Below are 24,079 nucleotides of genomic sequence, written 5' to 3'. Positions count from 1 at the left end.
TGATTTTTTTTTCCAGTGTAAAAATGCCCATTAAGTGATAATTCTATTAATTTATGACATTTTCAGGACTTGAAATCACATTTGTAAGTAGGATAACTCATATATAGAGTTTTGTTTTAAGACACTGGGAATCCTGGTTTTTCAAAGAATCAAAACTGGTCAGCAGTTGTTGAACAGTGAATCGAAATGATAATACTGAAATAGATATTTTTTTTTTTTTATGTTTAGATTTTTAGTTGTTTTGGGTTGTTCTAATACTTGTTTATTTTTTTCATATTTTGAGGCCCCTTAAGGCCTCAAAAAAAGAGGCGTTAAGCATGACCGTTTCTGGGTCCGGTATGTTCTATGAGAACATAAAACACAGTGTTTTGTAATACTACTGAAATTCATGATTCTAACCTTCATCTCCATATCAAAATCTTATTTGGCCAGACAGTGATTCATCTTTTATGAATAGTTAAAATATGGAGTCTTGGATGCAGTGAACCAAGTGTACTGTCAATGTATGGACAAAAACAGTTGAAACATTCAAAATATCTTTTGTGTTCATTTGCAAGGGTACATTATGACAGAATCTTTCATTTTTGGGGCAACTGTCCCTTTAACAGTGACACTGAGTAGTTGCATAAGTCCTTCATCTGCCATAGCAAAAGTAGATCATGTCCAGACATTTCTGTGGACATTGAAGTGATGGAAATCAAGACCTGAAGTGGTTCACTGAGGGATCCTTGACTATTTACATCGGTTAATGGCATGATTAGCAGCTAAGATTAGAAAGATTGTTACGTTTGGGAGCAAAACCGAGGTCTGTTTTCCCTTTGCAAAGCACTATTCATACTCATTTCAATATCTGATCATCTTTGAGGGACTCTCATTGAGAAAATTGCTTGGATAGATCAAACGAACCAGCAAAGAACACAAAAAGTCATTGCTATTATAGTGTGTGGCTAATGATGGTCTTCAAAGCCCCCAACCCACTGAGGAGAGTTGTCATTACAAAAATATGCTTGTTCTCATAGGAAACAGTTCACCTGGTCATAAAAACTAAGAGCTTAGTCTCGCCTCACTCCTATTAATCACGCATACGCAAAGGTAGCCAACAACATCGTTCAAGAACACAACAGGTTATATTTATCCAGCAGTAGTAAAGGTTTGAATTCACAGGAGAGTGCTAAATTGACTCTTAAGGGAATATTTGGGTTTAGTACGAGTTGATCATTTTTGCCATAATTTTGATTGCCACAAAAAAAAAATTGAATGTCTGAAAAGTGACATACAGTAATCTGATGATTGTCAGCGTCGGTCAGTATCTATTGCCGCAATGTGAATTAGCCTATAATTTTTCTTTACTATCAGGTTTTGTCACGACCCAACCCAATTGCACAAACGCAAATGTGTTTTCTTGAACTTTGGGTCCAAGCCTGCCATATGAACGCGATGTATGTAAACAGGTCTGTAATTAGCCGCGTGCCTGTTTATTTTCTGTTCCATTACTTACGAGACACACAAACTCAGATTAGCATCTGATAACGCACCTAATATCCAGCCAGGTCAGGGGCTGCATGGATGGAAGGTATCCAGTGGCTAGTCTAAGCCATAGCTCCTTCCGAGCACAATGCCCCACTTGTTGCTCTGTCTCCTCTGGTATGATCCAAAGCCATATCAAGCCCTTCCCGAGGCTTCAAATCCTCCATTTTTCAGTGTGCACTCAATCTAATCTTGGGTTTTATGATTGGATATTATGATAAAGTTGGTGCTTAAAATTATCTACAGATTGTATATTGTTGCACAGTGGCTAATTGGAACTGAATGAGCTCATTGTTATTGGAAAGGCGTATCAGATGAGGAGCAGAGCACCACGATGATGGTTAATTTAGGACTAGATAAGAGATTCTGTAACATTGCTTGTTCTTACACACTCTTCACATAATTATGCAAGATAATCAAGGGATTTTATTCCTGGAGTATTCGAATCAGGTAATAGGGGCCATTAACTGTGCTAATGCATATCTCCGATTGTGTCCTCAAAACGCTGCTTTACACATTCTGAATTAAGTATTTTGTACATATTATCGTTGCAATTCATCCGGGAAAGTTTCCACTTGAGAACTGTTGCTAAGTGGTTCGCAGTCTAGATCAGTCAGCCAAGAAATTTAATCTCGTCTCATAAAACTGATTAGTTTAATTGGCTGAGAGTCTGGCAAGATTACACAAAAACAGACTTCCACTGTACTTACTGCTGCATATGTGCTTATAATCTTGTGCTGGAACGTTTAGGACAGCAAATTTGAGCCGTTTTGTAAAAGAATGCTTTCGCCGGGGTGAAATCTATGCACTGTGAGCTGCGCCAGCACAGTCTGAATTTTCCAAAAGGTGCTTTCTGGGAAAGATTTGTGTGTTTGTATGAGTGCAAGCATTTGTTTGCAGATGTTTATGTTGGAGGTGGGAAAACAACGGCTTAAATGGTTACCGGGAAAAGAGGAGGGGTGCAAATCCATCCCTTTACTCCACCGACCCCACCCCATCCTCTATACTGTTTCCTTATTCTGCCCGGCCACAGACACTTGCCTTTTGTATGGAGGGAACCAGAGAAACAATCCACTCTCTCTGTTTGGAAAAAAAATACATGCAAGAAAAGAGACTGGGAGCTTCCAGGTGCTTTGCCCCCAGTTAAAAGCCCTGTAAGGAGGTCCTCCTCTTGCCTGGAGTCAGGAGAGCCACTGCCTCGTGAAGTTGAGCACCCTGCCTCTCACATTCTCCCTCTCCCTCTCTCTCTTTCTTTCTCTCTCTCCCTCCTACTTTCCACCCTGTGAGAGTGCACAGAGATTCAGAAGGTGCGTCTGAAATCTACTTGTATCCAGGCTGGAGACAGCACCACAAGGACTTTTTTCCCCTGATCTGCGACAAGCACATGGACTTAATTTTCACCAGAGACAGAAATAAGAATAAGAAGCAGACTGGCACCTGCCATTGAGAAGCAGAACTTTCTCTAGAATTGTATTCGTTCTTTCTGCACGTATGTAAACAATATTTGACTGCGACCAAGTGCCGAGACTTCCCTGTCTGCTGGGATCCCATCACATCTTCTCAAGTTATTTCTCCAGAGATGACTGTCTGAAGAAGGAACGGCGAAAAGAAGCCACCTAACCTGCAGAAGTTACCTGTCTGAGTGATTGAGGTGAAGCAGAAGGGTGAGGTAAGTTCATATCTGAATCTTTCATTTTCCTTCCCCTCTGGGCGCAGGCATATGTCATCTCTGAAAATGTTTTTCATATCCCGTTGCTTCACAGCAATTGAATCCAAATGCAAGACAGAGAGAGAGAGAGAGGGAGGAGAAACAGTCAGGTTCACATCTCAATCATGAGACCAACATAATTCTCAGCGCACTGCTACACACAAGGCAGATTAAGAGAATGTTTTAGTGCTCTGCCCCCATTAATCTCTGCAAAATATGTGGCGCATTTTTCTAAACAGAGCCACCTGGCTACCATTGCATTTATGCTGATGCTGGTTTTATAGTGTGTTTGTGGTTTGTGCGTGCTTGTTGCTGTATAGGTTATGTGGTTCAGGTAGTGTGGTATAGGTCTCACAGCTGTTTTGGAGTTGGAGAGGGAAAAAGTTATATAACTGCAGCAGTCTCGCTCTCACTGACACCTGGAACTGTTTGGTCTGCACTCTGTTGTGCACCAATGCCACTCACTTAAATTTAGCTCCACCCACAGTGTTCTGAAGTCCATGCCTACTTCTCAGCTTTTGAAAGTGTTTCATTTTGACCTGTCAGACATACTCCTCTTATTATTATTTTTGTTGTTGTTCTGGAAGTGTTTTGACCTGTCAGACATTTCAGAGGTTTAAATCACATTAAATCAGATCGTTTAAAGTCAACATGAAACCTAAATGAACCCTATATATTATGATTATTATTATTATTATGGAAGTGTTGTGTTTTGACCTGTCAGGTGTAGTTCACTTCAGAGGTTCAAATATCAAGTTAAATCGTCACTTTAATGTCAAAATGATTATTATATTATTATATATTTATTATTATTATATACATACATACATACATACATAAAGGATAAATTGTCAAATTAAGTTGGTCCTTTTAAAGTCATCATGAAAACTAAATGGACCCTATTTATTAATGGTAATAATGATGATGATGATGATGATAGTTGTTGTTGTTGTTGTTAATAAAAATTATTATTCCTTGACATACATTCCTTGTCCTATTCTGAATGATTCCTTGTTCGATATTCTAAATTTAAGATAAAGTTTTGTGTTCATAATCATTCCGCAAAATGTAATAACTTGCTCCGCCTCCAATGCTGATGTCACAAATACCTATTTTTCAGCTTCTCCCCTCCAACCACTTGCATTTGTTTTCATGTAATGCCCATTTATTACAAGCCAATCAGTTTTTGATGGATAAAATCTTGCCATACTTTGTTTCTCTTTAATTAAAAAACTATATGAAATACAGTATGTCCGATTATGTTGCAAAAGTCATTTCATGTTGACTTGAATGGAAATATCTAGTGTTGTTTTTAGTTTTTTTCAACTTTTGATGTATCTTCGTCAGCAGTAGCTTCTCACCTCAGCAAGCTTTGTACATGATGTTTTGTCATAATATGTTAAAGAAGGTCTAAAAGAGCTTCTTTGTAATGTTTCAGCTTTTCCACACATAATCAATACTGCACATGGCATGAGCTCCTTGCTGCTGTCTTAATTTCAGACAGAGAGCGAGAGAGGACTGTGAGAGAGAAGGGAATGTGCTTTCATAATACATTCTTCACCAAGAGCACTGGGGAATAGTATTCAATAATACTTTTTTCCTCGTCTGAGTAGCAGGGCCCAGCTTCTACACAACTGAAACCGACCCAGTCTGGAAAAGACGACATGCTCTCCTCTAAAAACATTTGGCACCTCAACATGATGGCTTTCAGGAGGAGAAGCGGTTGAGGTCTGACTGCGAACCTGTGCGTCAGTGCCGCTAGTGCTCCCGAATTGCACAAGCCTCCGACGTGATCTTGAACCCCTGAGTGGAAAAGAGTGGTTAGAGAAAAAGTGTCTGAGACACTCCACAGACAGAGGGCCCATCATCCTCGCACACTTCTGATTCCTCCATCTGGATATGGATGGGATGCTGTCTGTGGTTAGTTCAGAGGACAGGAAAGTCAGCTGTGAAGTATGATGTGATTTTATGATGAATCTGGTCCTGTTATCAGGAGATGCAGCAGACAGCGTCCCACCTTTCTGACTGCAATTACAGCCATAGCTTCAATCCACCAAACACCTCACTCCTTCTCACACATACTTTGACCCTTCTCCCAACATGCACATTTCAGTTAAAGCCAAGGAGATCTGTTGTACCCGGTGAAAGCTATTTCTTTGCATTAGCAGTTTATTTTTCAATTTGAAATCTGACATTTTTGCACATGGGACCATATACATTTTTCAGCCAGTCACCTGAGCTGTACATGTCATTTGAGTAATCACTTCCGGAGCCGGAGTAAAATTACATCATTACAAGTCCATTTCATGGTTCATTTCATGGTTCATTCACTCACAAAATAAAAGTTCTATCATTTACTCATCCTCATGTTGTTCCAAACCTTTATATTTTTCTTTATTCTGTGGAACAGAAAAGAAGATATTTTGAAGAATGTTTCAGTGCACTGAAAGTCAATAGAGACCAAAACAAGTGGACCTGCGTTATTTTATTATTATTAATATACTGTTATAGTATTTATTATTAATATTTAGAATTTTTTCTAGCTTTTATTTTTCAGTTTCAATTTTCATTTAAATGTATGTTTTAGTAATTTGATGTGCTTTTGTCATTTTTATTAGTTTTGTTTTTAATGTTTTTATTTAGTTTCAGTTTATTTTTATTTCTGTTTTAGATTTTTTTTGTGATGTCAGTACTTCAACTTAAACATTTTATTTCAGTTAGTTGCTAAGGCAACATTTCTAATTTTCATTTACATTTAGTCATTTAGCAGATGTTTTTATCCAAAGCGACTTACAAATGAGGACAATGGAAGCAATCAAAATCAACAAGAGAGCAAAGATATGCGAGTGCTATAACAAGTCGCAGTTAGCTTAACGCAGTACACGTAGCAAGTGTACATTTTAACGCATTTACATTTGAAGTTTTTCATGTAATATTTATATTTTCATCTTATTTCAAACTTATTACAATTAATAAAAATAATTTTTAATAGTTTTAGTTTTAATAAAAACTGCACTGTACTATTTTAACTTTCATTTTATTGACAAAAATAATTTTAAAACTTTTTTTTTTTTTTTTTTAAATGTCACATTAGAAAACATAATTTAATATTAATAATGTAAACAATGTTTTTATTTTTTTATTGTTTTTATGTGGTGTTGTTGTTTTTTTTGTCTAGATGGTGTAGTTATGGCATCTTCCAGCAGGGGATAACAGGGTCATGCTAACCACCCAATTTTTAACCGCTTGGGCAAAGGCAAATACTTTGGTAGTGTGAAGCTGCAATGGCCAGGCAATGCTGTAATCATTGATGCCCGCTTTTGGGGTGGCCCAATAACTCTGCTGACTGCTTTTTATGATGTCGGTTGACTCTGCCAGGCTGGGCCTGATGAAATGCATTTCTTTCTTTATTACATTACATGACTCCAACCGACCTGATGGAGGCTTTTATATATGGACCATTCATAATTGGTGCACGCTTATTGGTTGTGCTGGTCAGTAAGCCTTTGTCCATGTCCAGCCATCTGTTAATTCTGGGGCAATTTTCACTCATTGAATCTTGTTTATAAGCTCTTAAAGGTCCATCGTAGACATTGAAAACTCTATTTCCCTGTGCTTTAGATCCCTTTATCTCAAGGTGGATGAAAATGTGTGACCTGGAGAAGCCATATCTGAGAAATAAAAAGAAGCAAAGCTTGTATCCAAACCATTATGGATGTCTCTTTTCATTCAGCTTGTAATGGCTCACTCCAGATTCTATTCCCATTTGAGTTTTAATTTTTTTTTACTGTGCAATGGAGGAAAATGATACGAAATCCATTACACATGCTCAATCAGTGGGAGAGACTAGACAGTGAATCTGGCCCAATGCAGACTGAGAAGCATATGGGTAATGTTGGACACACCAGTAGGTTGAACTTTTACTTCGGGTTTATGAGAGGCGATGTCTTGTATTGTGGCCAGCGGACCCTCAGCAAAGGTGACGGAATAAATGTATATGTAGGACAGAATTGAGTGTCAAACTTATAAAGCATATGGATTGTCATGTACTGTCATATGGAGAATCTGCCCTTTTTTTTTTTTTTACATTATTCATAAACCAGTTGATGCAACCGAGAAATGTGTTCCTTTTCTGGTGAGAAGACCAGTAATCCACATGGCTTTTTTTAAAATAGTGCCACTAGAGGGCAGAGTTGCTGACCTTGACTTTGCAACCACAAACCCTGTTACATGGGCACGCGGGAAACACACAGGTTCACAGTCCGGCCACTGGTGCTGTGAGTACATCTGAGAAATTTAAATGACAAAGGCCTCTTTTCGTTCTGTGTAAATAGTAAAGCATTTAAAAGATTGCAATTACTGATTTATATTTGTTCATTACACCTCAAAAATTCATTGGTAACACTTAAGAATAAGGTTCTGTATTTTAACAGTGATAGCTAAAATGATAGAAAATGAAAATGATAAAATTATAATTTACAATACTTTTTCAAGGCATTTATAAATCTTGAGTAATGGTCATTTTTACATATACTAATAAATTTTTAACATCGTAAGTAGTACACTGCAAAAAAAATAATGAATTTTAATACGTTTCATTTTTCTGGTTGTAAATTATCTAAAAATTCTTGAATCAAGCTTAATTTACTTGACTTGACACTGCATAAAATATTAAAGATATATTTATCCGCAAAATTTATTTTTTCAATTTTTTATTCAGAATTTATTCATGTCATTCCAAACGTGCTTGACTTTCTTTATTCTATAAAACATTAAATAGGATATTTTGAGAAATGTCCAGTCAATGGTAAAACCAAAACTGTTCGGTTACCAACAATTTTTCAAAATATTTTCTTTTGTGTTCTACAGAAGAAAGTCATACAGGTTTAGAACATCATGAATGTAAGTAAATTATTTTTTGGGGGGGTGTCCAGAATATCCCTTGAAGACTTGTTTTCATCTTGAATACAGGTGTATTTTATCTTACTGAGCTGGCACATTTTTTACCTTTGTTATACTTAAAATATCTGTAAGTGGAGTAAAACTAAATACACTTGTCTTACAGATACATTACAAAATAAATCCTAAATTGATCTTGTTTCAAGAATTTCTACATTTTTGACATTGGTGAATTTTTACTGGAAATCATTAATAGGATCTTTTGCACTATATAAATTAACATTACTGTATTATGAATAACAGTACATTCAGTTCATGATACCGAATGCATTACTGTTAATGAATTGAACCTTATTGAAAAGTGTAACAATTTCGTTTATATTTTCTCTGCATTGTTTGGCCTACAACCATGTCATACTGTGTTATTTTGAACCCATTCATGTTGGCAGAAAGGTTCTTCTCATCAACCGTGTGGTAACCTTCATATCTCCTTTTTTTTTGGTGTTCACTTTAAACAGGAAATGAAGGAGAATACCACTCATGCTCCGGGAAGAGCATAAGCCTAACTGTGTTATGTTCCAGGAACTCAACGCCCCCATCTCTCACCATTACCATTTGTTTCTAAATGTTTTTTGCTCACCAAGAGAGAGGAAAAACAGTCCTGTTCAATGGTGCTACAAGGCAAGCGGCGCATTCCTTTGAGGAATTGTGCTTTTCTTCAAAGTCTGTGTGATGGGGCGCTGCAGGCTTCGTTCCTTCCGCCCGTTCTTCACTTAAGGTATGACGGACAACAGAAAAACAGCAAATGAGGAATTACCATCAAAGCTGTCGGTAACAGCGCTTTGGCATAAGCCTCCTCTGCAATCAGCAATGTGCTTAGTCTCCGTCGCCGATTAGATGAGGGTGCGTGCCTTTGTGAGGGAGTGTGTGAACATCTCAGACCTTAGAAAAATGTCGTCGGTGGCTCAATCAAACATCCTGTTGCATAAGGCTTCGTTCCAGTGGGTTGTGCATGAATTGGTCTGGACAGGAAAAGAGGTGCAAACACATCCAGGAAAGGGGAGGTTATCTGTGAAGGCCAATGGGTTTATTCTGTGGGCGCTAGGGTGTGAAGATGTCAACTGTTTGATTGATTGAGTAGAAAGGTGTACTGCCCTGAACAGATGTGTCTGTTTGACACAATTGAACACATGCTTGCGGAAATTAACAGCTTTAATTTAAGTCTGATGAATGCAGCACAGACCTGAGCTTAGACTCAGGGCTGATTTAAAATATCATAGATCACATATAACTATGTGAATGCACTGAAAAAAAAATTCTTAATCAGTATTCTTTTTTTATCAAGACTCTCGTCTCACTCTCAACAATTCTTATATATATATATATATATATATATATATATACATATATATACAGATTAATGAATATCAAATATATGTAATTACCGTATATAAGAAATAATACAATGATATAATTTTAAGCATATATGTGTGTGTGTGTGTGTGTGTGTGTGTGTGTGTGTAAATAAAAATAAATGAATTTAAATAGAGTTACGCTTAAGAAAAAAAGCAAGTAAAATAATATTATGTAAGGTTCAGATATTTTTAATAAAAACAAGATAAAATTTAAAACTGCATGTGTTGTTTGTAAGTTTGTTCTCCACAGCGAGTGACCAGAACCTTACAAAAAGAAAAAGAAAAAAAGGCAAGAATAAAACAATAACCAGCATCTTTCCCTTCAACCGTTGTTACAATCTTGCAACTGCAAGATTATTATATCTTGCAGTTTTACTAAATTTCCCTTCAGGGATAAATAAAGTTGCTATGTGTCTTTCTGTCTATCTAACTTGTCTTCCTAGCCTTTCATTTTCACATTCCCCTCTTCACTGCATTCTCTCATTTGCTCTGCCCTGGCTCTTGAAAATGCACTGGACGTGAATGAGTTTTTCCGTTCCGTTGGCAATAGAAGGAAATGGGGAAGCTTGGCAAGCGGCTGTTATTATTTTTCCTTTTGCACAGTTTCAGCTCTTTCAGCTGCCTTTCTGTCATTCAGACCCAGCAAACGACTCCACAATCACAATCACAATCTCAAGCTGTCTTATCAGCATCACGCTTCCAGACAGACTGAGAGACAGTCAAGGTATTTCCACACCAATACTGAATATTAGTTGCAAATGTTAATTGCAGACAACATTGAGAACAAAAACACCTATTTTCACAACATTAGCCATATAACATACATTCTGATTCATTTTATTATCTAAGGTTTTAGTCATATTTTTTGTTTCGACAGTGAATCATTTTGTATTGTTTGTGCCAGCTTTTGATTTCCATGGTTCTTCAGGACCTTATGAGTATTTGAATAAAACTGATCTCAAATGACGAAAGCGTCTGAAGAAGGATGATCTTAGCCATTATTTGGCTCTTTCTGTCTTTTTTTACTGTAGATTTAGGACTGATCTTCACTTTTACCCTCTCTTTTCTGAATCATTACTCATACTACAGTTTATTTGATGTTTGTGATGAAACAGTGGTTCATGGTTTGGCACACTGAAAACAAAAATGCCTTTGGTCACATACTGTGACTCAAAATATAATTTGTACACAAGGAAGGAAGGAGAAATCCCAGAAGTTTCACAGAGGACTTCACAAAATAATAGTGTTTTACCAAATAAGACGTTTAGTATTTCTTTGGTTTTCTGTGTTTTAATTTTGCAGCAAAAATAGCATATTTTTTGCTTTGTGTTTTGCAGAATAAACGCTTTATTTGCGTGCATGATGTTCCTAAATCTTGCAGTTCATTTCCAAGGAAACTTTAGAAAACACTGAAGCCATTGACAGAATATCAAAATAAGAGCTGAATCCAGCTGGAGGCACTTACAGCCTTGTTTGGTTTAGTCCTACCTGCACAACCAAACCCAAATGAATCGTAATGGGATGTCAGATGATGGACTTTGATTCAGAGGGACTTGATTTCTTTTAATTGGATGCTGGTTGATTTTACCGGCTTTCTCATTAGTCTCTTGTCCAGCATCTGGGAGCCAAACTGATGAGGGACTCTAAGACTACGGCAAAGACGCAGAACAGTGCCAGTTCCTCGCTGGGTCAAATCTGTCAAATAAAACTCCAGTTATAACTTTGTCCTTGTCCTCCCAGGCCAAGATTTTTTACCCTCTTTTCTCACATTATGGGAAGGGGTGATGGATGGTCTGCAACAGCAGAGATGGGAACAGGGCTTCAGAGGTTATTTACTTCAGCTTAACTCTTGGATAATATTTCTTTACATGTGTTCCCAGTTTTTCCTCCTCCAATGGGAATCGAGAACACTACCGACAACAGTTCCAGTTGTTACCATTGCACTTTTAAGTAAGATTGTTCCAGAAGTACATTAGTAACATTACAGACTCCTCTTCATCCAGCTTCCATCAGATCCTTGTGATTTTAGGAATGATTTGTGGTTCTGTCATAGTGATCGTGTCTTTCAGAGCTGGTAGTTCATTTGATAAAGCTTATTTTTGCATCTTTTAAACTGAGATTGCATTTATAGACAACATAAATCCTTAGACTACAACTACTGAATTGTAATGCAATGAGCAAAGATGGACAGTAGGCTTTGCATCAGACCTTAAAGATAGCTACAATATACATGTATATAAAAGTTTACTATTCAAACGTTTGGGGTCAGTAAGATTTTTTATTTATTTTTTTTTTTTCAATTGATCAAAAGTGACAGTAAAGAAATGTATAATGTTACAAAACATTTCTATTTTAAATAAATTCTGTTCTCTTGAACTTTCTATTCATTAAACAAACAAAACAAAAAGCTAACATGGTTTCCACAAAAAATATTAAGCAGCACAACGGCTGTACAAGTTGTTTTCAACATTTAATAATAAGAAGAAATGTTTCATGTGACACTGAAGACTGGAGTAATGGCTGCTGAAAATTCAGCTTTTCCATCACAGAAATAAATCACATTTTAAAATATATAATAATGGAAAACATAATTTTAAATTGTAATTATATTTTACAATAACTTGTTTCAACAGCATTTTAGATTTCTTTCAAAAACAGTAAAAAATCTGACAGACCGACCGATAGATGATAGACAGACAGACAGACAGACAGACAGATAGATAGATAGATAGATAGATAGATAGATCTGGCTCTCTTTGAGAGCTTTTTCACTCTTGTTCTGTGTGAATCTATTTGCTATGCAGTTGGTTCGCTCTTTAAAAAGCAGAACATATTAAAACTGGACATCATTTACTCATTACTTATTTAGTTTGTGTCAGCACTCAGTTGCTGTAAAGTCTCATTTCATGTTATCCTGTCGCATCCTGTTCTAGAAGCCCCACTTTCATACACATCCAAAACTGACAATTATCATTTTAAATTCCCCCTTCCCTCAGCCTCATGCTTTACCGTTGCCCAGTAAACCTCTGCATCTCCAGGCAGTTTGGTGTGACAGAATGAAGGAGGAGCTTGACAAGCTGGCCAAAGATGAGAGCGCTCAAATGGGCTTAGCACCATCGAACTCCCAAGCACAACAGAGCGCCTGTGTTCTCCCTTAACCACAGCAAGGAAGAGATTCACGTTAGCTTGGAGAACTGGCTCCTGATGCAGCGTGGTTGACCTTTCGCATATGCTTGCACTTGTTGAAGAAAGATGGAACATGCTGACTATAAATAAGTTGATCACTATGTACATCCAACGATCCCTTTAAAAAGTTTCTGAAAATCTAAAGTCATCCTATGTCATTTCTGAGCTGTTTATTTGAAGACTGATATTGCTTCAATCAGTTTGATGCTATTTTCAGTTTCTTCATTTAATTACTTTGTTTAGTGAGAATTACAACTGATTAAACTCTCTGTCTTCATTCTCTCTTTCCTTTCATTAAGATTTATCCATTAAAATACTGTTTTTTGCTGCTTTGCTAATGCAAACCAGAGCATTTGTTAAATCTGGCTTGCCAATGAGGTACACTGTCGTACCTGATCCAAGTGCAGCTCACCAGCACTTCCTGCCCCCTGGTCAGTATTTTGTTTTATTCTTTACAGAAATGTAAGGAAAAAACTTTCCCATGTGTTATGAGACTGCATGATATTCATCTTCAAGTGTCTTGATGCCTGTGCAATAATTTTGCTGGAGTGGCTTTAGTGCTTTGATCAGCATTGGGTTTTAAAAGGTTTGTACAGAAACGTACAGGCTCGCTAGTTTTGCCTGTAGCGGGAGATTTTTGCCTGATTAAGGAGACTGTCCCACCTGCAACCTTTGTTTCCTGCAATTTGTTTGTCTTGTCTCAGAATGTCCCGTGCCTTGTACCGGTTGTGCAATCAAGATCAGTGTGCTATTTGTCTAAATCTCAAAAGACCCACTTTCTTTCTTTTGTGTAAAAGAAACACTGTATCCCATTACCCTGCTAATGCTACTGAAAATGTAGAGAGGAAAGGATTTGAGTTTGTCTCTGTCAGAGACCATCCTCATTCACATCCTTTCTCACATACCTTTTGGAGGCTCCTGTTTGATCATCATTTGATTCACACTAAAAAGAGATTTTGACTTGATTACAGGCAACATATCTAAAAAAAATAAAGGCTATTGTGAGATACATTTTAAAATAATAAATAAGCATTGTGAGATACAAAGCAAGGTAACATTAAATTGATCAAAAGTGACAGTAAAGGCATTCGTAATGTTACAAAATTATCTATTTTAAATAAACCCTGTCCTTTTAAACTTTCTATTCAACAAATAATCCTGAAAAATTTTAATAATTTTAAATGTTAAGCAGCACAACTGTTTTCAACATTGATAATAATAAGAAATGTTTTCGAGCACTAAAATCAGCATATTAGAATGGTTTCAGAAGGATCATGTGAAACAGAAGACTGACAATTAAGCCATCATAGGAAAAAAAACAATACATTTTAATTATGTTAAAATTTGAAACAGATATTTTATTGTAATAATATTTCCACAATATGTTTACTGCATTTATTTGGATCAAATAAATGCAGCCTTGGTGAGCATACCTTTTTCATATTACTGGTGAATAGAAGTGTGAGAAGCAAAGCTGCAATTATGAAAAATGAGGTCACAACTGTTAGATATAAAATCACTAATGAGAGTTTACTTTTTATTATTATATTACTCTGAGGTGGAGACAGACATCCATACATCCCTCATATTCTTCATTTCAAGTGTTTGGGTAAAATGAGAGGCCACCTGTTCCAAATAATTACAAGAGGATTTCTTCTGAACTTCCTCTGAGCCACATGTCTGGAAAAGCTGCTAACTCATGCCTGCTAAGATGAAGGTCATCCTCAGCTTATCCACTCATCTTGTGATGGCCGTTTTCTTCTCTGACAAGCACATAAATCCAAATGATGCCATGAAATAAGTGAAAGTATCTGAACACCTTTGGTCATTTCTGAATATTCATAATCATTTGTAAAAGTATAAGAGGAAGTCCTTTTCGTTTTGTTCATTGTATGTCTCTTTACCTGGTAATTAGATAGGGTAACTAATCCTGACATCCAGATGTCATCGTCATAACCTTGTTGAATTGATGAGAAATTAAACCAGGGGCGTCTTGAGTTCAAAGCAGCCTGTAATACAAAGCCATGACAAGACAAAGACCACGTTGTTCCTCGGTCTGAAATACAGATCTTCACTTGAATACTGTCCTTTTTGAAGATGACCCAACTATAAAGACAATGCATGATTCCCCTTGGTCCAAACATAGTTACCCCTGTCACAGATTTATTTTCCTGACGTAGCTAGAAAGAGTAGAACTATTAAGCTTGTTTGAGTGGAACTCAAGACTCTATGAACATGATCAGGCCTTCATTGGCTCATAACGCTGCAAAGACTCCCTATGGGGGTTTCTATCTGATTGCCCAGTCGAAACAATACAAAGCATAACCACTGCAGGACTAACCCACCTGCTTTAACCAAATGTAGGTGAAAGCCTGCAGAATCTGAGTTCTCCCAGTGCACTGTGGGTCATGGACACGTGTGTCTGAGTCCAAGTAGCAACTGCTAATCCGTTTACATTCAGCCCGAGACTCAATAAGAGGATATTAAATCTGGAGGGTATTGTGTGGCAGTTCTTAAGCAACCAAACACACTTCCTGCATCCCATCATGCTCTGCAGAATAGAGGCGGTGAGCATGACTAGAATGCCACCATTTGGCAGCTCATATGAGTGTGTGGGTTTAACAGTAATTGAATTAGGAGTCTTTCTGTTTGCAAAAGGCTGCATTGGTCACACCATCCCACGGCATCATCTCTATTAGGTATTTATGGAATCCAGATGAGTCTGCAGGGGAATTTTTTCATTTAGCCTCATTTTGCAGTGAAGATGAATAACACATATTTACATTTACTGTTTAGCAGAGGCTTTTAACCAAAGTGGCTGGAGGAAAAGCACAAGCAATCATGCAGGATAAACAATGCTAGTGGTACTGCAACACTTTCAAGAGTAAAACCGTACAGAAACCGCAGAAGAAAGATAAATGTGTGAAAGAAGAGAAAATATAGCAAGTAAATTCCTATTAATGCTGTTGTTGTTAAAAATAACATTATTGATATTATTACTGTAATAGGAAGTGCTTTTAGTTATGGATTAGGTGACTTTAGTAAATATTTGTAATCGATTGTCTTTACATTTAATGATCAGTTAAATGATCAGTTGTTAACATTAATACAGCAAAACGTACATGAAAGACACTGAATGTTAGGTACATGTTTTTAATATTTTAATATATTTAATAGCTAAGAAATACATTATATTGGTGTACAATATAAAAAGTATTGACATTTTCCTCAGTCTGCTGCATGTTTATACATTTTATTTGAATTTTAATTTAATTTATTATATTATTTTATTTTAAATCATACATTATTTTATTTTTTATTTTTTGCAGCTGTATAATATTATCATCCACGGTTAAGAGGTTTGCAGACATGGAGATGATCTGACAGGGACAAAATGCTCTTCACGAAATCTACTTCCCCTTTTCGCTTCCAAAAACTCAACTAAATTGGTTACGTGCATTACTGCTGACTAAATTGTTGTACAAAACAGTACATCTGCTGTCCTTCGACTGAAATACTGCTGCATAAAAATTATCATCAACTGGACTGCAAATGTTCTTCTGCAGTATTAATGACCGTCTTGTGTCCTCTTAGGGCCATATTGATGAAGTTCAGTAACCCAAACAAAGCCATGTGTTTCTGAAAAATACTGGAATTTAAGTCACCCACCCACAAACTGCACACAAAACTACAGTCGTTGAGACAAAATGAGGCTCGGGCAAATTTATGTCAAATACACAGGAAGTTGGGAAAGAGTGGTTTGATTTGCAAACAAAGTGGATGTCAGTTGATTCCCACCTTTCAGTTGGGATAGGGACCCACTGGCCTTCAAGGGGATCCATGAAAAATACAAAATGAGAAAAAAAATACAAACTGTACTTTAACAGAACATTATTTATTTATTCATGGGGAAATATATTTGTGTTGAATCTTTTTAGGGGGTTTTCCTTGCTATTATCTCATTTTACTCAGTAATATTATGCCTTAGAACCATATATATATACAGTACATATATATATTTTTTTTTTTACTGAATTGAAATTATTTTCTTTATATTGAAATGTTGGATAGATAAAATATGTTGGATAGATAAAAAAAATGTTGGATAGTACTTAATAGAAAGTACATATTTTCCCTCAGAAAAAGTTCTGATGATTCATATTGGATTTAGTACAATGATATTTAATTTTGGAAACAACACGTCTATATATTAAACAATTTTTTTTTCACGCAGTATAAATATGTCTTTATATATCAAAATATATAGCAGCCTTTATATTTTAGGAAGGGGGTCCCTAACAAGGGGATCATCATATTGGGGGGTCTTTGGCATTAACAAGTTTGCAAACCCTGTGCTAGTGAACTAAGCAGCTCGATGAGGCCTTTATAGTGAATTATTCATCTTTGGGGGAGATATGGGGGAGAAGAGTGATTTTGGCATTTAGCATGGAAATAGATCTTGAACTGTGGTGCCCACAGACACTAGTACAATTGTCTCTCGCCTGCATCTCTCTCACTTTCCCATCACAGACTCTCACACAAATCATTAAAATAGCATTTTAAGCACTAGTTAAGTCATTCCAGCAGAAACCACAGTCTCCTTATTAGGCAGCCTGCAATTCAGCAAACGACACCCGGCACGAGAAAAAGATTTTGGAAAATCAAAGAAAGAGGTAGACTGTGTTTGTTTTCTTGTCTGTCCTTTGTGTCTATTTCCTGTCAGTTTTGCGAAGGCGTTGGATGTCGTTGTCTAGATTTAGGGATTTAGTCTGAGTAGGAGGGTGTGAAAAGTTCATACTTTCCCCATTCTTAAAAATGCGGTCTGTATTGCCTTTTTTCCCTCAGGGAACACGAATATGAACATCATTTTTTTCCGCCTTTTGTTTTTTTTTGTTTTTGCAGAGACGATAAAACTGCATGGAGGAGTCTTGTCTAGACCCGGCAAGTTTTTCAAGTGGGGTTCATCTGCTTGATTCATGGCCCCAAAGTCTCCTCCAAACCCAGTAACAACACACACTTGTAGAGCTGAACATTCCAGCATTATTATTTTTGCATTATTTTCCTATTACTTGAAAGACAGAGGCAGTTATCTTCTCCATTAGCTCCACACGCCATACAAATCAGCCTACTATTCTCTTCATCCGGAGGTTTCATCACATTTTGCAGTTTATACATTAGCAAGTAACTAATTTTCTATTGATAACACACTTCGTCTTTGTCTATCATATCCTTTCTGAAAGGACCACCTTAAGGCCCTGATATACTCATGACAAATTTCTTTTTTGCTCTTTTTTAAAGGGGTCATAAGTAATTATGTCCCCACTGGATGCAACAAATGCCTCGTTTGTAATGGGTTTTAATGCTTTTGTCTCGTCGCTCCGGCCGGGACACGGCATCAACAGTATGTGAGGGGCGTAACATTTCCGTCTCACGCTTGAGGTATTCGGCCAATCACAACGCACTGGATAGCTGGCCAATCACAGCACACCTCGCTTTTCAGACTGATGAGCTTTGTAAAAATCGACGCTTTTCAAAAAGGCGGGGCATAGAGGAGAAACAATAATGTACAGTATGTGGAAAATAATGTGTTTTTTTTACTTTAAACTGCATAAACACATTTCATTACACCAAATACACAAAATAATGTTCTTTTTAGCAGCATCATATGACCCCTTTAAAAAAGAAGTTGGAAATCTGAGCAGCAGTAAACTGTTATGAAACATCCTGTCTTCTAAAGCTAGATTGCTTAAAGCAAGCACCTTTACAGTATTAAACATAAAACAGTGTCAGTGGCGCTTTCAATTAGAAATATAACTTCAATTTCTACTATAAAGCAGCTTTACAGAGTGTTTTTACTCGTTTTACTTCAGGCATGTTTTTACTCATGCCTGACCTTGATGGCTTTAATACGAGAAATGAACCGGAGAAGATTTCCATGTCAAAGAAGGCAGAGCTCCAGTGTACCTAATATATTCGCCACAGATCAATGGTAGTTCGAAAGTGTTTACCAGCTGGAGCGAATTTTTCAAGAAAGTTCACTTTGGCAAGCTCTTTCGAACTCCTGACACAATCTCCAAACAAACTTTTGGCCTGATTTTGTTCAAAATGACGTTGCACCAGTCTGTTCTTTGATTTTTCTTGAAGTATATACTGGGGCCTTTATTGGTGCTGGTCTAGCTGTGTAACCATACTGTTAACCTTCAATACTTCAACCAATATAGTCTTTATGATGTTAAAGGGATACTCATGTCATTCCAAATATGTATTACTTTCTTCTGAGAAAAACAAAAAATATTTTGTGATTTGACCGACATGAGGGTGAGTATTGGATGACAGAATTTAAATTTTTTGTTAAAGTGTTACTTTAAGACTTTACACCTACCACTCTATTATCCAAAACACAATATATGAAGTAGAAATCAAACACATTTCCATGAATATCCATTGCTTTGCTTCAAAATGTTATGTGGTATGCTGTTTTGTAGCCATTGTCCTCAATCAGGTGTCGCCCTAACATCTGCCCCATAGATTAGCGCACACACGCAGTGGTCTGTTTTACTTTGATATATTATGTCTAAGCATGGAGGCTCCTTAGTCTGCGTCTCAATAGTAGGTTTTGTCAAGCTCCAGGGTGTCTATGGATACATGCCCAGTCTGAAAAGATCTACAAAGCCAGACGAAAGGACCAAAGAACCCTTGTCCTGTCCAAAAAAGGGGCATGAGTCCAACAAGGATTAAAACGGTATTCCTCTGCCACCCCACAGAAGCCACAAAATGGTAATTGCATGGAGCGAATTGGAATGCCTCGTCCATGACTTGACTGTTGGCTTTGCTTAAAAGACCGAACATGGCAGTCACTAAAAAATTGTTTATAACCATTAAGCTCTCCGTGATTGGAGCCATTTCAGTTCATATGATCTTTCATGAGCTTTAGAGCAGGGAATGGTGTTATTTAGTGTGATATTTTTATCTCCAGGCCGCAGATTGTTAAAACAGGAAGAGGAATATTAGACGGCTATGCTTAGATGTATAATTCATTTGCCTACTGACAACCCTTTTTACCCTTGTGCCATTTGAAAGTTGGTCTTTGTGGTGTAAAAGGCTATTTTCTGCCGTGATGTTCATTTGAAGCAAATGGTCGATTTGCTATAAAACTGCTAATTTGTCAGATACAGTTTCATTTCATTCATTCTTCTCCCATCTGCATGTAAAAACAGATTGTGCCATATTCAGTGGCAAGGAATGAGTTTTCTCATAGCTTTTTCCCTCTGTGGCTGTGGTCCATTGATTTTAGCCCCCTTTCCCTAAACCTAAGTAAACACATTATTTTACAAACCATACTAAAGAGCAGAGCTCTTGGTCAGCAACTCGTCAATGATTAGAGAAAGGGCTGTTTGGGTAATTTGCATGTACTTTACTTTGTGTCATGAAGAGCTCGTTTACAGGCTGTGGCGTTGACTTCTGCCAATTAATTATTCGTAGACTCAATGGAGCGGCACGTTCTCACCTTCTGCTTTGTTTCATATATTTGAATCCATGAAACATACATAGCACTGTGTTTTTCTGCTCTCGGCTAGTACATGCAGTCATGTCATTGCCAAATGTTCTTTTGCGTGTTCTGCGTGTTTGTAGTGATTTCGGGTTTTTGTATACAGATGTGGATCTTAAAGGAACAGTTCACGGTCACGGTCATGGTCACTATGAACTGTCATTGAATGGAAAACATCTGCATGCAGATTCCTACAAATTTCTAATATACAGAAGAATTTGTACAGATCTGGATGGTTGTGAGGGTGAATAAATATTGATTAATGTTTTACATGTACAAGGAAGAATGATGAATGAGAACAGACTGAATTCAACCTCACAGAGGCTGTTTGGGAAGGTTATGTGTGGTCTTTTTCACCTCCATGTTTCAGTCCACATCAAGGGCTTTTCTATAGCTGTTGTGCTGCATTGATAAACAATGGGCTGTCTATTTAATGGAGCACCGGCAGTGCCCACCCAGACTTCTAAAGGAATGTGCCACTGTTCATAACAAATGCCAGAGACCCCAGTGGCGCAGTATTCAGTATTACAAACCCAGAATTCAAGAATCCAAATAAATAGTTTGAAAAAGTGATCATCCAGAATAATTCTCCTGAAAAGGTGCAGAAACTTATCTAACTGTTTATGGCTCACTAATCAAAGGCACAAAGTAAAGCCCCTGATACGGTGTCGACAGCAGACTTTCTCAGCTGTATTCCCCTCTATAGCACCTGCTGTCGGGGTGAACATGAGGTTGACCCCAGTGCTGGTCCACAGATACACTGCAAATACACTGAATGAAAAGAGAAATAGAAAGAGGGAATGTGTGCAAGGAATTTTAATAGAGTTCCCCCTTTGTTGCATCTCTGAAACTAATGGCCGCTCCTTACAAAGCAACCGTCTGAGTTAAGTGTCCAATCAGAAATGAAAAGCAATAAAAAAAAGAATGAGTGAAAGAAGGTCTGCACAACGGCTCATACCAAGATGCAGAAGTGTAGTTTGGCAGGGACCAAGGATTTCCATTAAATAGCAGGTTTCAGGAACAAGATAATTGTTCTAGCAGAACTGACCCCCTCTCGCCTATTCCTCATCCCATCTTTCTCCTCAGCTCTTTCACTCTACTCTCTTTCTCGGCCCATATGTGGTCTGTCTCTCCTCTTCCAAATCAGAGAGCTGCAAGAGAGAGTCCACAGGTCATTTTCACACCTTAATGAACGAATACAACAGACTTTGCAGCATAAAGTAACATTAACTGTTTAAGAAGCCCTGAAATGTGTATTATTTATCTTAATATTTATATTTGTTAAACCATAGATTTTGTGTTCATTATGAGCATGTGGCACAGATTTGCCTCCAAGAAATCTGTTTGGATCAGTTTGTCCAGCATTTACAAGAGTCTGAAATATTTATCATTTACATTTACAATAGTGCTGAAAATATCTTTGATATTGGTGTGTCCTCAGTTTGGTAGATGTCCATGGTCATTCATGAATAAATGACTCTTATGAACTGGTTCTTTTTTAATGAGTCAGTCAAAAAGATTCAGCTTGCTCATGAGCTGAGTGAGTTTGAATCAGACTCAGCTCAGCCAGTGAATCATTCAAAGCAATTATCAAGTTCACAAATGACTCCTTCACCAAAATGAAAACTGTAAGTGGAGTAATTCTTCTGATTTTGATTATAATTGAACCAGGAACTGTTACTGTGATGTGTAGTTTTTGAGTAGAGATTGACTGATATATTTTTATAGCCATACCAGTAGTTATAAGTTTGATAACTTATATGCAGAAGCAATTTAAAATACAATTTAAATTTTAAAACCTTTATATTCCAGCAATAAAAAACGTTGTTATTTTTGTAACAGCAGCAGCGTTATATTAACAATAGAGAAAATAAACTGATGAAAAAATAATGCTAATATATTATATTCACAACTGAATATATTTAAAAACATTGATACTTTACAAAATATATTGTTGGTCATTGTTTAGCATAATAAGGTCTAATTGGTGTTGAAAAAAGGTAGAAAAGACTCATAAACTGTGATTCTGTACAGTAGCTTCCTAGTCATTTGTTTAGTCTGGAGCCCTGCAAACTAGTCCTAACAAGCATAAAAGTTGCAATTCACATTGAGCTGAACTAGTTTAAGCAAGACGTTTTGCCAAATTTGCCTCTCTACCTGAACATGCTATTACTTGGTTCGATTGCAGAGGCCTTTCTTTGGCTTACACTGGAATGGATCTTGTCATCTATGATGAAAACAGACCATGCCTCGGAAATCATTAAGCCAGTGATACACAGTCTTCCCAGGACCTTTTGAAGTGAATAAGGCTGATCATAATCTCATTAATAGTGACTGGCCTGCACATTCTAGGGCAGTCTGCCTCCACCCGAAGTTGCACAACAACCATCATTCATCCCTTTGGCTGGAGGTTTTATTTGGGTGGAAACGTGTCTTTGGCATTTTATCTTCTGGCTTATCAATTGTTGCTCTGCACTGATAGGAGTTCAAATTATTCTTAGGCTTCTCAGACTGCGAGTAAAGGGAGGAAGATGTAAGGAAGAGGAAGGAGGCTGTTCAAGGGAATTTAAGAGGAGCTGAACTGTGTAAGACAGAGCAGATTTTGACATGAGGAGTGAAAGCTTGATTTGTTTTTAATTGGCTGTGCGGTGTCTGCATTGAGTAACGGTGGTGCGTTTATGGCCTCGTTATTTTAAAACTCCTGTCTAGATGACGTGAAAACCAAATGGAGCTGTTCTGTGTGAGAGGAGGAATCCAGATCACTTTACCTGATATAAAACAGTGGCTGACACCACAAATGCTAAGGAAAGGTGTCATTAAGCCGTTAGTGTCAGAGAACAGCCAAGCAGAATCTAGTATTTGGAACAGATGTCTTGATTGTACATTTTTTAACATTTTGGTACTTAACATGGGTCAGTGACAAATAAAAATGCCACCAATGAAGTAAAAAAGTAATAACATATTGTCCTAGTGTACATGTGAGTGTACACGACACGTCTTCAGTATTTTCAAAGTAAAAGAAATATTTTAAAAGGTAAAAAAAAGTCATTAGTAATTCTTAAATATTTTCATAATATAAGTTTTTACTTTAAAAACCTGCTTTTTACATTTTATTATACTTTATTTTGTTGTGTCACCCTGACATTTTTTATTTTGAATTGAATGAATTTAATTTAAACAATTTAAAGCTCATCATAGAAGATGTGTATTCAAATAATTTATCAAAAATCAAAATTGACTTTAAATCAATTTAAAAACATGCTCATGATGGATGACATGTCATGAATTAGTAATTCATAAATATTTTAATTATATACGTTTTTAGAGAGTTGCAGCAGATGACATTTTATATTTTATTTTATTTTTATTTTAGACAATTAGTATCACCCTGACATTTTTTTCTTTATGCCCCCAAAAATATCTAAATGAATTTAAATTCAAAAATTAAAAGCATGTTCATCATACATGTGTATTCAAATCGTTGAAATCATTTTTTTTTTTTTAAATGTGGATTTGTTTTTAAACACGAAAAAAAAACAAGCAACACATTACATCTTTATATGATTTGTCATTATTTATTTGTTTATTATTATTATTGTTATTTATTTTATTTTATTCTATAAAGAACTTCCTCCAGTTGGCTTCATCAGAGGTTTACAAATTATTATTTGTTTGTTATTTAAAGGGGTCATATGATGCTGCTAAAAAGAACATTATTTTGTGTATTTAGTGTAATGAAATGTGTTTATGCGGTTTAAGGTTCAAAAAACACATTATTTTCCACATAATGTACAT

General features: G+C 36.6%; 1 protein-coding gene across 1 annotated transcript in view; it reads left to right on the top strand.

The window, feature by feature from the left end:
- The first annotated feature begins 2,851 nt into the window (after window positions 1-2,851).
- The window catches only part of col8a2 (collagen, type VIII, alpha 2), a 50,373-nt gene continuing 29,145 nt past the window's right edge, over window positions 2,852-24,079 (top strand). The window contains exon 1 of the mRNA XM_016440738.1: window positions 2,852-3,196. The gene's annotated coding sequence lies outside the window, so the exon portion shown is untranslated. The remainder of the gene's footprint in view (window positions 3,197-24,079) is intronic.

The sequence above is a fragment of the Sinocyclocheilus anshuiensis genome, unplaced genomic scaffold, assembly GCF_001515605.1.
Source record: "Sinocyclocheilus anshuiensis isolate Anshui unplaced genomic scaffold, SAMN03320099.WGS_v1.1 scaffold223, whole genome shotgun sequence".
In the NCBI taxonomy this organism is placed as follows: Eukaryota; Metazoa; Chordata; class Actinopteri; order Cypriniformes; family Cyprinidae; genus Sinocyclocheilus; species Sinocyclocheilus anshuiensis.
This window is presented reverse-complemented; position numbering and strand designations above follow the sequence as displayed.